Raw genomic sequence first — 12653 nt, forward strand, 5'->3', positions numbered from 1 at the left:
GATTGCTTGCCTAGGTCCCCAAATGCGTGCTTTGTAATTCTCATATGTGTCAAGTTTCTAAAACAGGAGCAAAATTAAGCATGCATCTGCTATTCTACCACTGGGATTTGTATCTGCACATTTTCTATCATCCTGATGGTTAGAAGTTAGGAACCAAAGAAGTGACACAGAAGTTAGGAACACGGGCTAGCCTGTAAGATAACAGTTAAGATACTGTTGTTGTGAAGATTAAATGAGTATATTTGATACACTTACGAGAGTGCCTTGTACATCACGAGTATTACATTCGTGTTAGCCATTATCACTATTATAGATCCAATTTCTCACCTATAGTAAGAAAACATTGTTCTTTGAAAAGTGTATCATGGAACGTAACAGACCACATTTACTTACTTATCTGGTGTAACTCACTAACTGTAACATTTCAGAACACAGTCAAGCACAATGAAGTAGGAAAAAGGGCTTCTGCAGAAGCAAAAATAGATATAAAAAGGTATGTTTTATTACTCAAATAGTTCACGCCATTTGGATCCTATTTACTCCTTCTCTTCTATGATTCCTAACAGTGGGGATATTTAATTTCAACGTCCACGAGAAAACTGGAAGTACCATCTGGGACACTGGCGAGGTACCTAGGCAGCAATCAAGGGATGTGGCAGAAATTATAGAAAGGATAAAAAACTCACTAAGCAGACAAAGCTGAGGGCACTGGACATGGCAGTAATCCAACACACTTAGAAAAGCTTTGAGGCTATCACCTCCAAAGGATACAAAAAATCATATTCATCATGACTACCCCAAGTTACCAAAAGAATAAAATCAAGCACAAAGACATGTGTAATGCATTTTGGAAAATTTTCAAACCAAAATGGTTAAATGTTCTTTTATAAGAAATAATGTTATTAATAGACATAAACCCTTAGGTAATCAGAAAACTCAGCTATGGACAAAATCTCATTATCTAAAGGATAAACAACGGTTTCAGAATACCTGGACTTGTCATTATCAAGAAGAATGTACTAGTCAGATGTGGATTTTAAAATAAATCCAAAAATCTCAAAGGGATTACAGTTGAATGTGACCAATGACTGAGTTAAACTCAATTTTCAGGTCAACTTCCTTCACAACTGTGACCAGCGGCCTAGTCTGAAAACTGATTAAACCCCCCCAAATAACTGGGGCATCTCTGTCTCAAACACACATACACACACAGACATGCATATGTATATACATCAAAATGTCAAAAATTTCCTTCACCAAGAACTTCTAAATGTCAAATCTATGGAAGAAATAAAAATGAAAAGATAAAGATTTGACTATCTCAATAATTAAAACTCAGTAAAAGAAAGTATGAAGACCACGAATTAAAACATGGACAAAAGATAAATTTCACACCAAAAATTTGTTAACATTCTTGAAAAAGTTTTCAAACTTTTAATGAGTTAGCAAAAGAATAATAAAGAAATGCAAATTTAGGGCTTCCCTGGTGGCGCAGTGGTTGAGAGTCTGCCTGCCGATGCAGGGGACACGGGTTCGTGTCCCGGTCCGGGAAGATCCCACATGCCGCAGAGCGGCTGGGCCCGTGAGCCATGGCCGCTGAGCCTGCGAGTCCGGAGCCTGTGCTCTGCAACGGGTGAGGCCACAACAGTGAGAGGCCCGCATACCAAAAAAAAAAAAAAAGAAATGCAAATTGAAACAATGGAAATATACGTCTACACAGAGAATTGTACCTGAATATTCATAAAGGCCCAAAATTGGGAGCAGCAGGTGAATGGATAAGCAAAGTGTACTATATCCACAAAACGAAATACCAATCAGGGACAGAAAGGAATGAACTATTGGTACAGGTAACAATGGGCGTGAATCTCCAAAACATCATGCTGAGTGAAAGAAGCTAAACCCAGAGCACATACTGTATGAGTACATTACCATGAAACTTTAGCAAAGGTCGTTTTAATCCATGGAAAAGAAAACAGAGCAATGCTTGCTTGGCGGGGTGGGGAGGCTGGAGTTTGGCTGGGAGAAGGCAAAAGGGAGCTGTTTTGGGTGATGGAAATGTTACACATCTGGTTGTGGTGGTGGTTACAGGTACAAGCATTTGTCAAAACTCACCGAACTGTACAGTTAAAATGGGAGCACTTAATGGGTGGAAATTATACCTTTACAAAGTTGACTTAAAAAACAGAGATACTATTATTCATCATCTTTCAAATTTGTAGAATATGAAAACATCAGAATACCCAATATTGATTCATTCTATCTATCCATCACTTATCTAACAAACACCTGGAAACAGCACTTACTATGTGCCGGGTACTGTTTAAGTGTTTTAAAAGTAAAAACTCACTTTAGCCATTCCTATAATGATAATCACATGAGATAGATACTATTATTGTCACCATTTTTGCAAAAGAGGAAAGTGAAGCTCAGTAACTTGTCCAAGGCCACCGAAATGGTATGGTAAAATCAGGATGTGAACCCAGGGTGTATACTTTTAGCCGTTGCAAAATGCTATTTCTGATGTGGTGAGGTAGCTGGTCATGATTATATGCTGCTAGTGGAGTATAAGTACCATCTTTTTGTAAAGCAATTTGGCAACATTCATCAAAGGTTTTACATTTTTATGATTCTTTGATCTAGTAATTCTTTAGTATAGATTATCAGAAGCAGAAATAATTTTAAAATGTCTAAATGCCAAAAATGTTTCCTGGACCTCTGTTGCTAAATCCAGTGGCCGCTACAAAGTCTTGTATCCTCTGCAGCACTTGACTCTGGTTCTCTCCTTCCTAAAGCACTGTTCCCTGACCTTGCTGTCACCACAACCCATAGGTTTTTCCTCCTCAGTCTCGGGCTGTTTCTTCTCAAGTCTCCTTTTTCTCTGCTGTTCCTGAACTGAGTGTTGGCCCAACTTCCATTCTTACTCCTCTTTCCACTCTAAACCTTCTCCCTTACATACCTCATAAACCAACCATTTCCAGATCAAACTGGTAGCCCTGGTCTTCTTCTTGGGCTCCAGATTCATAATTCCCACAGGCTGCCAAATATCTACTCAAGGATGGCCTATATGCATCTCATGCATGCCCAGAATTGAACTTCCCTTTCCTCCAAATTCCTTTCCTCTTTTCGTAATTTCTAAGTGAAAACCACCACCATCCACTCAGCTGACCACGCCATGACCTGGCAGTCATCCCTGATTCCTTTTCCTATAGACTCAGCAACCAAGTTCTGTCACTTCTACAATGAAACATCTTATCTCCCCACTTCTTTATATTTCCACTGCTCTACCTTAGTTCAAGCCTGTAATCTTGCCTAAATTACAACCTTGTTCTCTAAATTCAACAGTCATCTAATTTATAGCTTTGCAAATGTACCATTTCTTTCTCTGGCCTCATGGCTCCGGCACTTGCTGTCTTGCTGGGAATGCCTTTTCACCTAATGCAAATCTGATCACATCCATTCTATTTGTTGAAAGTTTACAACAGACTGGCTGGATCAGTACTGGTAACACACAAGACACAGTCCCTCGCCTCACAGAACACTTGGTCTAGAAGGGAACACAGGCAAATAAATAAATGAAGAAACAATCCCATCTTGTGATAAGGGGTATTAAGGAAAAGAACAGGTAACGGAGAAACAGAATAAACGGGAATCAACTTCAGCCACTTTAGATTAAGAGGAAGAGTCAGGAGATGCATCTGCATCAGTTTCCTATGGCTGCTGTCAAAATTATCACAAATTTAGTGACTTAAAACAACACAAATTTATTATCTTATAGTTTGGTAAATCAGAAGTCCAAAACGAGTCTCACTGAGTTTGGATCAAGGTAAGGCTGTGTTCCTTCTGGATGCCCCAGCTTCTAGAGTCTGCAGCATTCCTTGGCTAGTGGTTCCTTTCCTCCAGCAATGGTCGGGCCAAGTCCTTCCATACTGCCATCTCTCTGGCCCTCTCTCTTCTGCTTCCCTCTTCCACTTTTAAAGACCCTTATAATTACCAATGGGCTCAGATTCATAATTCAGAAAAACCTCCCCATCTTAACGTCAGCTGATTAGCAACTTTAACCTTAATTCCCCTTAACTGAACAGATTCATAGGTCCCAGGAATTAGGCCATGGGTATCTTTCGGGAGTCATATTCTACCTACCAAGCTTCTAAGACAAGGAAACATTTAAACTGAGACCAGAGGGTTTAGAGAAATGGCCAGTCAAGTAAGAGGGAGAGAGAGAGAGAGAGAGAGAGAGAGAGAGAGAGTGTGTGTGTGTGTGTGTGTGTGTGTCTGTGTGTGTGTGTCTGTGTGTGTGTGTGTGTAAATGTGCTCCAGGCAGAAGGAAAGCCCTGTGCAGCAGCCATAAGGTGGAGAGCAGAGGGTGTGTGAAGCATTAGAAGAACTGGAGCCATGGAAGGGGCGAGTGTGCGAGAAGAAGGGAAGGACTCCCAGAAGAGACAGGGTCCTGCAGGCACTGGATGTTGTTCTAAGTAGAGGAGCAACACGACCTTAAATTCTTAATTTACATATATCAATGTCACCTGACTTTTTGAGTCCCTTAGTCCCAGCTCCACTCTCACTGCTCCCTGGAGCCATCAATGGCTCCCACATCACCGGTCACCAGGGCTCAGCAGGTGCTTCCATACCCCCTTACAGTGTGAAAGTGTCCAACTCCCATTTCCCTCACTTTTCCCCACAACCATAAGCTGTAAGCTACTAAAGGAAGGGGCTAGGGCACACATTGGTTAAGTTATATTTATTGAATGAGATAGAACAAAACCTAGAAACAACTAATACATTACCAATCTAAAACAATGGTGAATTCTGGATAATATGATAGATCTAAGTTGAGGCCCTCACAATTTATGTTTATAATTTGGGAAAATAAAAGTTTGACCTCAGCTATGAAAAGGTGTAACAAATTGGGAAAATACTGAAAATTGAAAATAGTGGCTCTCTTGGGGTGGTGGCATACTGGGTAATTTTTATTCTGGACTATATTAATTTTTTCCAAGTTTTCTACTATTTGTATGCTATTTCAACAGATATATTTTAAGTTTAAAAAGGTAAATGAGAAAACCAAACCCTCCCTTGTACAAACATATTAAGTTTAAGACATAAAGGGAGACTCATGGACTAATAATTGGGGAAAGTTAGACTTAAATGGCAAAATCTAAAAGAAATGTGTTTATAAGAAATATTTAGCATGTCAATACTTACCATACTCAAGAAATGGCATAACATAATACATACATCCAGACAAATGGACGTGTGATTCACACTGAGAGGCACTATTTAAACACTGACTTTTATGATTCATCCCTAGATTCTAATCTCATTCTTAAAAATATCAGTTTATACCATTAAGTGCACTTGATATTAAGGTAGACATTCTCTGGAAATTAGTACTTTCACTCCTGATTTCTTCCTCTTCCCCTTTGCCTGGTATACCTCAATTTAAAATTTTTGAGTCCTTTTCTTTCTTGGTGCTTTTCTTGTACACAGTGGATGCCTGAATTTTTTCATCTAAACAACTTTCTTAAAAAGAAAAAGGAATCGGATACATTCACATACTGGAGAAACTAGCAGGTTTCAATTATCACTCATTTGATGTTTTCTGTATATTATGCTTTAATGCTTTTACCTTTTCATCCTTTTTTACAGATTTGTTACGCTTTCTGTGTTATTTTTTCCCTTTGTAAGATAGCAATTCAAAGTGTATTTCTAGTCTATTAAGTTACTTTTAAAATTTTAGTAACATATTTATAAAAAGAAAATGGTGCATAAAATCAGCAAAAGCTCAACTAAAATACTTGGGCACTCTGCTAATGAAATCTCTCAGTTACCTGAGGGTCTCAACTAGACACTCCTTACTCTTATCCTTGTGAGAATCTTCCTAAAATGTCTACAGTCCTGCCTACACATACTCTCCATTCAAGGAAAGAATCTTTCCCAGTGATGGAGGCCCTCGCATCATCTCATTCACTGCTCAGTCCCCTGGAACACAGATGATGAAGATGAGCTACAGCTGCACTGACCTTGCTCTTTTTTTTTTTTTTTTTTTTTTGCGGTACGCGGGCCTCTCACTGTTGTTGCCTCTCCCGTTGCGGAGCACAGGCTCCGGACGCGCAGGCTCAGCGGCCATGGCTCACGGGCCCAGCCGCTCCGCGGCACGTGGGATCTTCCCGGACCGGGGCACGAACCCGTGTCCCCTGCATCGGCAGGAGGACTCTCAACCACTGCGCCACCAGGGAAGCCCTGACCTTGCTCTTTTTAAAAATTAAATCCAAAATTTAAAAACTTTATAACTTTCCTATTCCCCTGTAAGTAAAACAGAATTTTACTGTAAAAGTGGATTTTACTTTATTCCATTATAGAAATGACTCTCAAAGCTTACTCATTTCCACTAGAAATTAGGTCCCTTAATTAGTAATGTAAGATTTGAATGCCGTAATATGCTGCCATTCAGACATGAGCAGAGACTATTCCAGAGCAATTAAATGGGGAATTTCTTCCATCCCTAGCCTCCAACATTTCCCCAAGAGTAGCTCTCATCAATCTTAGTGAACTCCTAAAGGGTCAACTCTGTTTGACATTAATTCCTTCTACTACCAGAACAGTTCTTTTTGATGCGTGAATAATATGATTGAAAAAGAAGAGGCAGTAGAGCTCATTCCATGGTTCTCAGATGTCAGTAGGTATCAAAACTACCTGGGGTATGTATTTAAAATGCAGATTCCTAGGCTCATCCCCTGGCCCTACAGAACCTGATTTCCCAGGTCTGACATTAGAATCTTTTTTTTTTTTTTAAAAGATCCAGAAGATGCTGACATATTTGACCACTGGTCTACACATTGAGAAAGCTGGTGGAATCCCTTTCTTGAAGTGTGAGGGTGGAGAGACTGTACAGCTTAGCACAAAAATAAAATCTGCCTGGGGCTTCTCGGTTCACAACTACTGCCACCACTTACGGTGGCTCATCCCTTCTTCCTTCCACTTTAAGGATAAGATATAAAGGATGTGGAACATGCCCAAGACACACTGCTGGTAGGTGGCAGAATCAAGACCAAGAACTCACTAGTACTGTCTTAGCTATATGCCCATTTATCCTGTCCAGAACTGAAAAACGCGATGGCTGGCTTTTTTTTTTTTTTACTTTCTTGTTCTCTAGAAAAGCTATTCTTCACATTATACCAAAACTTCAGAGGTAGGTACACTTTGCATAGCATAGCATCAATTCTGACATCAGACTATCTGGGCTCTTATCTCCTTTACTGTGGATATTGGCTGTAACCAGATAACGTCATTAAGCCTCAATTTCCTAATCAGCAAAATGGAGATGTAATATCTCCCTTAGAGTTTTGTTACAAGAATTAAATGCGCTAATACAAGTAAAGCATCTGGCATAGTGTCAGTCACTTAGTATTAGCTACTAGTAATCATTTTTATTAGTGTTGTAGAGCTTTAGTCTCCTAAGAATTTTCTTTTCCCATTTGGTCATGCATCTTGTATTTAACAGATGTTTAATAATTAGACCCTGGAATAGATGTATCCAGAGAAGCTTTATATATGCATCTTTAATATATTTTATTTTTTAGAGTAGCTTGAGGTTCACAGCAAAACTGAGTAAAAAATAGAGATTTTCCATAAATCTCCTGCCCCCACACATGCACAGCCTCCCCCACTATCAACATCCCTCATCAGAGTGATACATTCATTACAACTGATGAACCTACACTGACACATCATAACCACCCAAAGTCCATAGCTTACATTAGGGTTCACTGTCCGTGTTGTACATTCTGTGGGTTTTAATAAATGTATAGACATGTATCCACCATTATAGTATTGTACAGAGTAGTTTCACTGCCCTAAAAATCCTGTGTTCCACTTGTTCAACTTACTCCCCTAACCCCTGATCTTTTGCTGTCTCCATTGTTTTGTGTTTTCCAGAATGTTATATAGTAGGAGTTATATAGGATGTAGCCTTTTCAGACTGGCTTCTCTCACTTAGTAATATGCATCTAAGGTTCCTCCTTGTCTTTTCATGGTAATGACTCATATTTTTCAGCACTGAATACTATTCCATTGTCTGGATGTACCACAGTTTATTCATTCATTCACCTACGGAGGGACATCTTGGTTGCTTCCAAGTTTTGGCAATTATGAATCAAGCTGCTATAAATATCCATGTGCAGATTTTTGTCTGAACATAAGTTTTCAACTCCTTTGGGTAAATACCAAGTAGTGTGACAGCTGGATCATACAGTAAAAGTATGTTCAGTTTTTTAAGAAACTTCTGCAACATGTTGCATTCCCACCAATAGTGAACGACAGACAGTTCCTGTTGCTCCACATTCTTGCCAACATTTGGTGTTGTTAGTGTTTTGGAATTGTGCCATTCTATTAGGTATGTAGTGGTACTGCAGTATTGTTTTATCTATTTTTTTTTAATTGCAGTAAAATACACATAATATAAAATTGGCATCATAACCATTTTTTAAGTGTACAATTCAGTAGTTTTAAGTACCTTCACGTTGTTGTGCAACCAATCTCCAGAACTCTTCTAATCTTGCAAAACTGAAACTCTATACACACAGCATTAGTTTGCTAGGGCTGCATAATAAAAATACCACAGACTGGGTCGTTCAAACAACATAAATTTATTTTGTCACAGTTTTGGAAGCCTGAAGTCTAAGATCAAGGTGTTGGCGAGTTTGATTTCTTCTGAAGCCTCTCTCCTTGGCTTGCAGATGGTCTCCCACATTGTGTCCTCACATGGGCTCCCCTCTGTGCACAGGCATCCCTAGTGTCTGTGGGTCCAAATTTCCTCTTCTTACAAGGACACCAGTCAGATTGGCTTAGTGCTTACCCTGGTGGCCTCATTTTAACTTAATCATCTCTTTGAAGGCTCTATCTCCAAATATAATCACACTCTGACTACTGGGGGTTAAGACTTCAACATATGGATTTTGAGGGAACACAATTCAGCCCCAAACGCCAAAGAAGCAACAACTTCCCATTCCCTCCTCCCCCAGCAACCACTCCTCTACCTTCTGTCTCTATGAACTTGACTGCTCCAGTTACTTCATAAAGTGGAATCATACAGCATTTGTCTTTTTGTGACTAGCTTAATGTATTCAAGGTTCATCTATGTATGTATCAGAAATTCCTTCCTTTTTAAGGCTGCATAATCTTCCATTATATGTATATACCACATTTTGCTTATCTACTCATTTGTTGATGGACCCTTGGGTTGTGTCCACATTTTAGCTATTGTGAATAATGCTGCTATGAACATAGGTATACAAATAACTGTTCAAGACCCTGTTTTCAATTCTTTGGAGTATATACTCAGAAGTGAAATTGTCCTGAGAATTTTTAAGCATGCACTGAAGTTCTGGCTCTCCTACTCATATCTCTCTCCGTAGGATAATCCTTGCTTTATTCTGTGACATCACAATCTAAGACCTTAGATTATTTATTTCTTCCACAGTGTGTATTAATCAGCAAATCATAAATGGGTATGAGTCAGGGACCTGTGAGATAAGAAACACCATAAATATTTTATCATATTAATCCAGGTATCGTTCAGGCAATTGGTAACTTGAACAATTATAATAAACAAGATAAGGAATCTTGAGCATACTTTAAAAACTTGAAGGTGGCATCAAAATGGCAATCTAGAAACTCAGTTATAAATTAATAGGAATTTTCAAAACAACACATATAGTCATGACTATCCTAACTTACTTAAATTTTTAGTTCTATAAAAATAGAACCCTAGTTTAATTTGTGAAGTAATATGAATTTGTCATCAATATCCTCATTTTAATGCAGAAGCTCAATACCTTCTCTTCTATCATGAGTAGAGGTATAAAAATAATCATGCATTTTTCTTTACAAGAAAGATTCCATGCCCTACACAGATGAAAAATTTAAGAAATTATTTTTTTTTAGGAATACTGAAAGTCAGTATAGCACAGAGAATAAGAAAATATGGTCTAGTTTCAAGTCATAGCTGTGACTTTCTACTGTGTGACATTGGGCAAGTTACTTAACCTATCATTTTCTCATCTGTGAAATGGGGATGGTAAGTCCAAATTTCAACTGTTAGGATGATAAAATTAGTTAATATATGTTAAATGCCTGGCACATACTAAGTTCTCAATAAATGTCAGCTACTAACAGCATAAATTGGCAAACCACATAACTGGAAAGGACCATGACATAACTTGTCATCTCACTAGAATAAAGAGAGAGTAACTACCCCACTCCCACTATTGTAACAAATTATTAGAATTTGTTTTGTTAAGCTATGTCCTCAATTAGTTAAATTACTAGGAAATGTATCACTAAGATACAGCATTATGTTCTTATTCTTCAGTAGTATATGTCACAAGTTAGAAAAGAAATAGCATCTAAGTGGTTTGGATATGTTATGGATATCTAAGATATTTGGATGTGATGGCTGATATTTTTTATATTCATGATATTCACAAAAATGATGTTTCATTAATTGCTTCTTAAAAAATATCAAGTGTATAATGCAAAAGTACCAATAACTTATGCTGAAATACACCACCCCCAAGTAAGAATATAAGGAAAAAATGTGATTTTATAATTTCAAATTAGAGAAACTTTATAATTGTCAGTGTTAATCCATCTTCAACATGTCAGAAAAAGTCTTTATGATCTTTTACTATGGTGTACAATAAGAAACATCATTGCAAAGATTTCAATATAAGATTTTTACAATATAAGATTTTACACATATATATAAGTAAACATATGTAAATAAATGATATCTATCCATATTTATGTGAAAAAGAATGATACTCAAACTGTTCTCTACAACTAAAATGTCATTAATATAATGAGACCTAATGTCACTGCAGAAACCTTTGAACTTTTAAGAAAGGATGGATGAAACAATGTTGTTATGATATATTAAACTCCATTTCCCACTCATTGCCTCTGTGACTTCTGGACAGCAAAATGTGGCCACAGATGAAGCAGGAAGAAGCCAAAGAACTTAGGGGAAAGCAAGGGCAAAGTTCCACCATTCCAAGGCAAGTTGCAGAAGCCTTCACAGTCAGCCCTCAGAGTTCAGTTTCATCTGGAAAATCCCAAACTTTCCTGATTCCTTACTGAAGTCACAGGCTACAACTGAACTTCTAGATTTTGAATAGTAGTTTGCAAGCTATGCTTTGTAACATCCCTGGCTTTCACTGATGACCTCATGACTTCCTGTGAAATTCTTTAAACAGAATCCAATTTAGTTCACAACAATTTAAATACTATATATGCCATAAAGCACTTTCAGGGAGGGAGGTATGGAGGAAAGAGTGGGTGGGGGAAAAAAAACGAGAACAAGAATTTCCAAGGGTGTGGGAAAATTCTAGGAGTAACACTTCAAAAAGAAGAGAGTAGAAACTACTTCCGGAAATGCAAAATATGTGCATCGTGCCTCATTTGTATAAACTAGAACAATTCAGATATTTCAACAATCACATACTGAACACCCAGGGAAAGGAGACGGCATTCAGTGACATACCTCACCTCCTGCACTACACTGAGAGGAGGGCCCCTAGCAGAGGCCATCAAGTTGGCCTTTGTGAGTTCAGGTCAGGGAGAACTAGAAGATGCTCTCCTGCTCAGATGCTGCTTCTGTTACTTTAGGCACAGCCTTGATGACTGCAGTCACACTCTCAAGCTAGGAAAGGTGGTCCTGACCCTCCCCTAGGCGCTGGGACCAATCCTCTGCAGTGATTACTGACTCGTTAGTAATTTTTGTTTTTATTTCTTTACTTCTTACTTAAACTGCGTGTGCTGGCTGAATTTTAATTCAAGTGTGATCACAGCGCTGTTCCTCAGCGCTGTGGAATCCTTCCAAGTCCTGCCTTGAACGGTTAAGTCATTTTGTTTAACGGAACAGCTTTTGATGCATGTTGCTGTTTGAAAATTCCAAACTGTAGTAAAAGACGAAGCACACGGTCTCGTGAAATAGGAGTTTACTGAGCGCTTCCATCTTTTGGGGTGAAAATTATAAAACACCCCCTTTTCGTGTGATGGCAAATCTCGCTTTTAGAAATTTATATCAGATACCAAATTAAGTCACAAGTCAAATATCCCTCTTAATCATCAGGATGATGAAAAGAAGTGCACAAGGAAGAGGTTTTTTAAATTACTATTATTGTTTTAACGGGGAGGGCTGAAGAGTTCACCTTTTTGTGTGTGTGTCATCCAGAAGAGGTGGCAAAATCGGATTTTGTTTGCTTGTTCGTTTTAAACAACCGAAACACGGTCTCAGCAAGAATCGCCTATTAAAACCATCAATTCCCAAGAGCAAAATCAATCCCAAGGGTGCCTCGGGGCAAAGCGCCCTGGTAACCCCTGAGGCTCTGCCACAGGTGGACGCGGAGCAACAAGGACACTCGGTCGCCCTCGGGTCCCTACGCCCAGAGCCTGAAGCCACGCGGGCGCGCCCGAGCTCCTGGGCTCTTTGTCGAGAGCCCGGCGCAGCGCCGGGCCCCATTGGTTAACGCGGTCGGTCCGGGCCATCCTGGTCCCGCGTCCCTCCCCCATCCCGGCGTCCAGGGCCTGGGCGCCGGCCACGTGGCCCCTGCTCGCGGGTTTCCCGGTCTCCGGGATGCGCGTCCACGCCGCGC

The 12653-nt window shown here is 39.2% G+C and overlaps 1 protein-coding gene across 2 annotated transcripts in view; it reads right to left on the reverse strand.

The window, feature by feature from the left end:
• E2F5 (E2F transcription factor 5) overlaps positions 1 to 12653 on the reverse strand; it is a 28755-nt gene that overhangs the window by 15690 nt on the left and 412 nt on the right. The gene's annotated exons all lie outside the window — the stretch shown is intronic.

Source organism: Pseudorca crassidens, chromosome 17 (genome assembly GCF_039906515.1).
Source record: "Pseudorca crassidens isolate mPseCra1 chromosome 17, mPseCra1.hap1, whole genome shotgun sequence".
In the NCBI taxonomy this organism is placed as follows: domain Eukaryota; kingdom Metazoa; phylum Chordata; class Mammalia; order Artiodactyla; family Delphinidae; genus Pseudorca; species Pseudorca crassidens.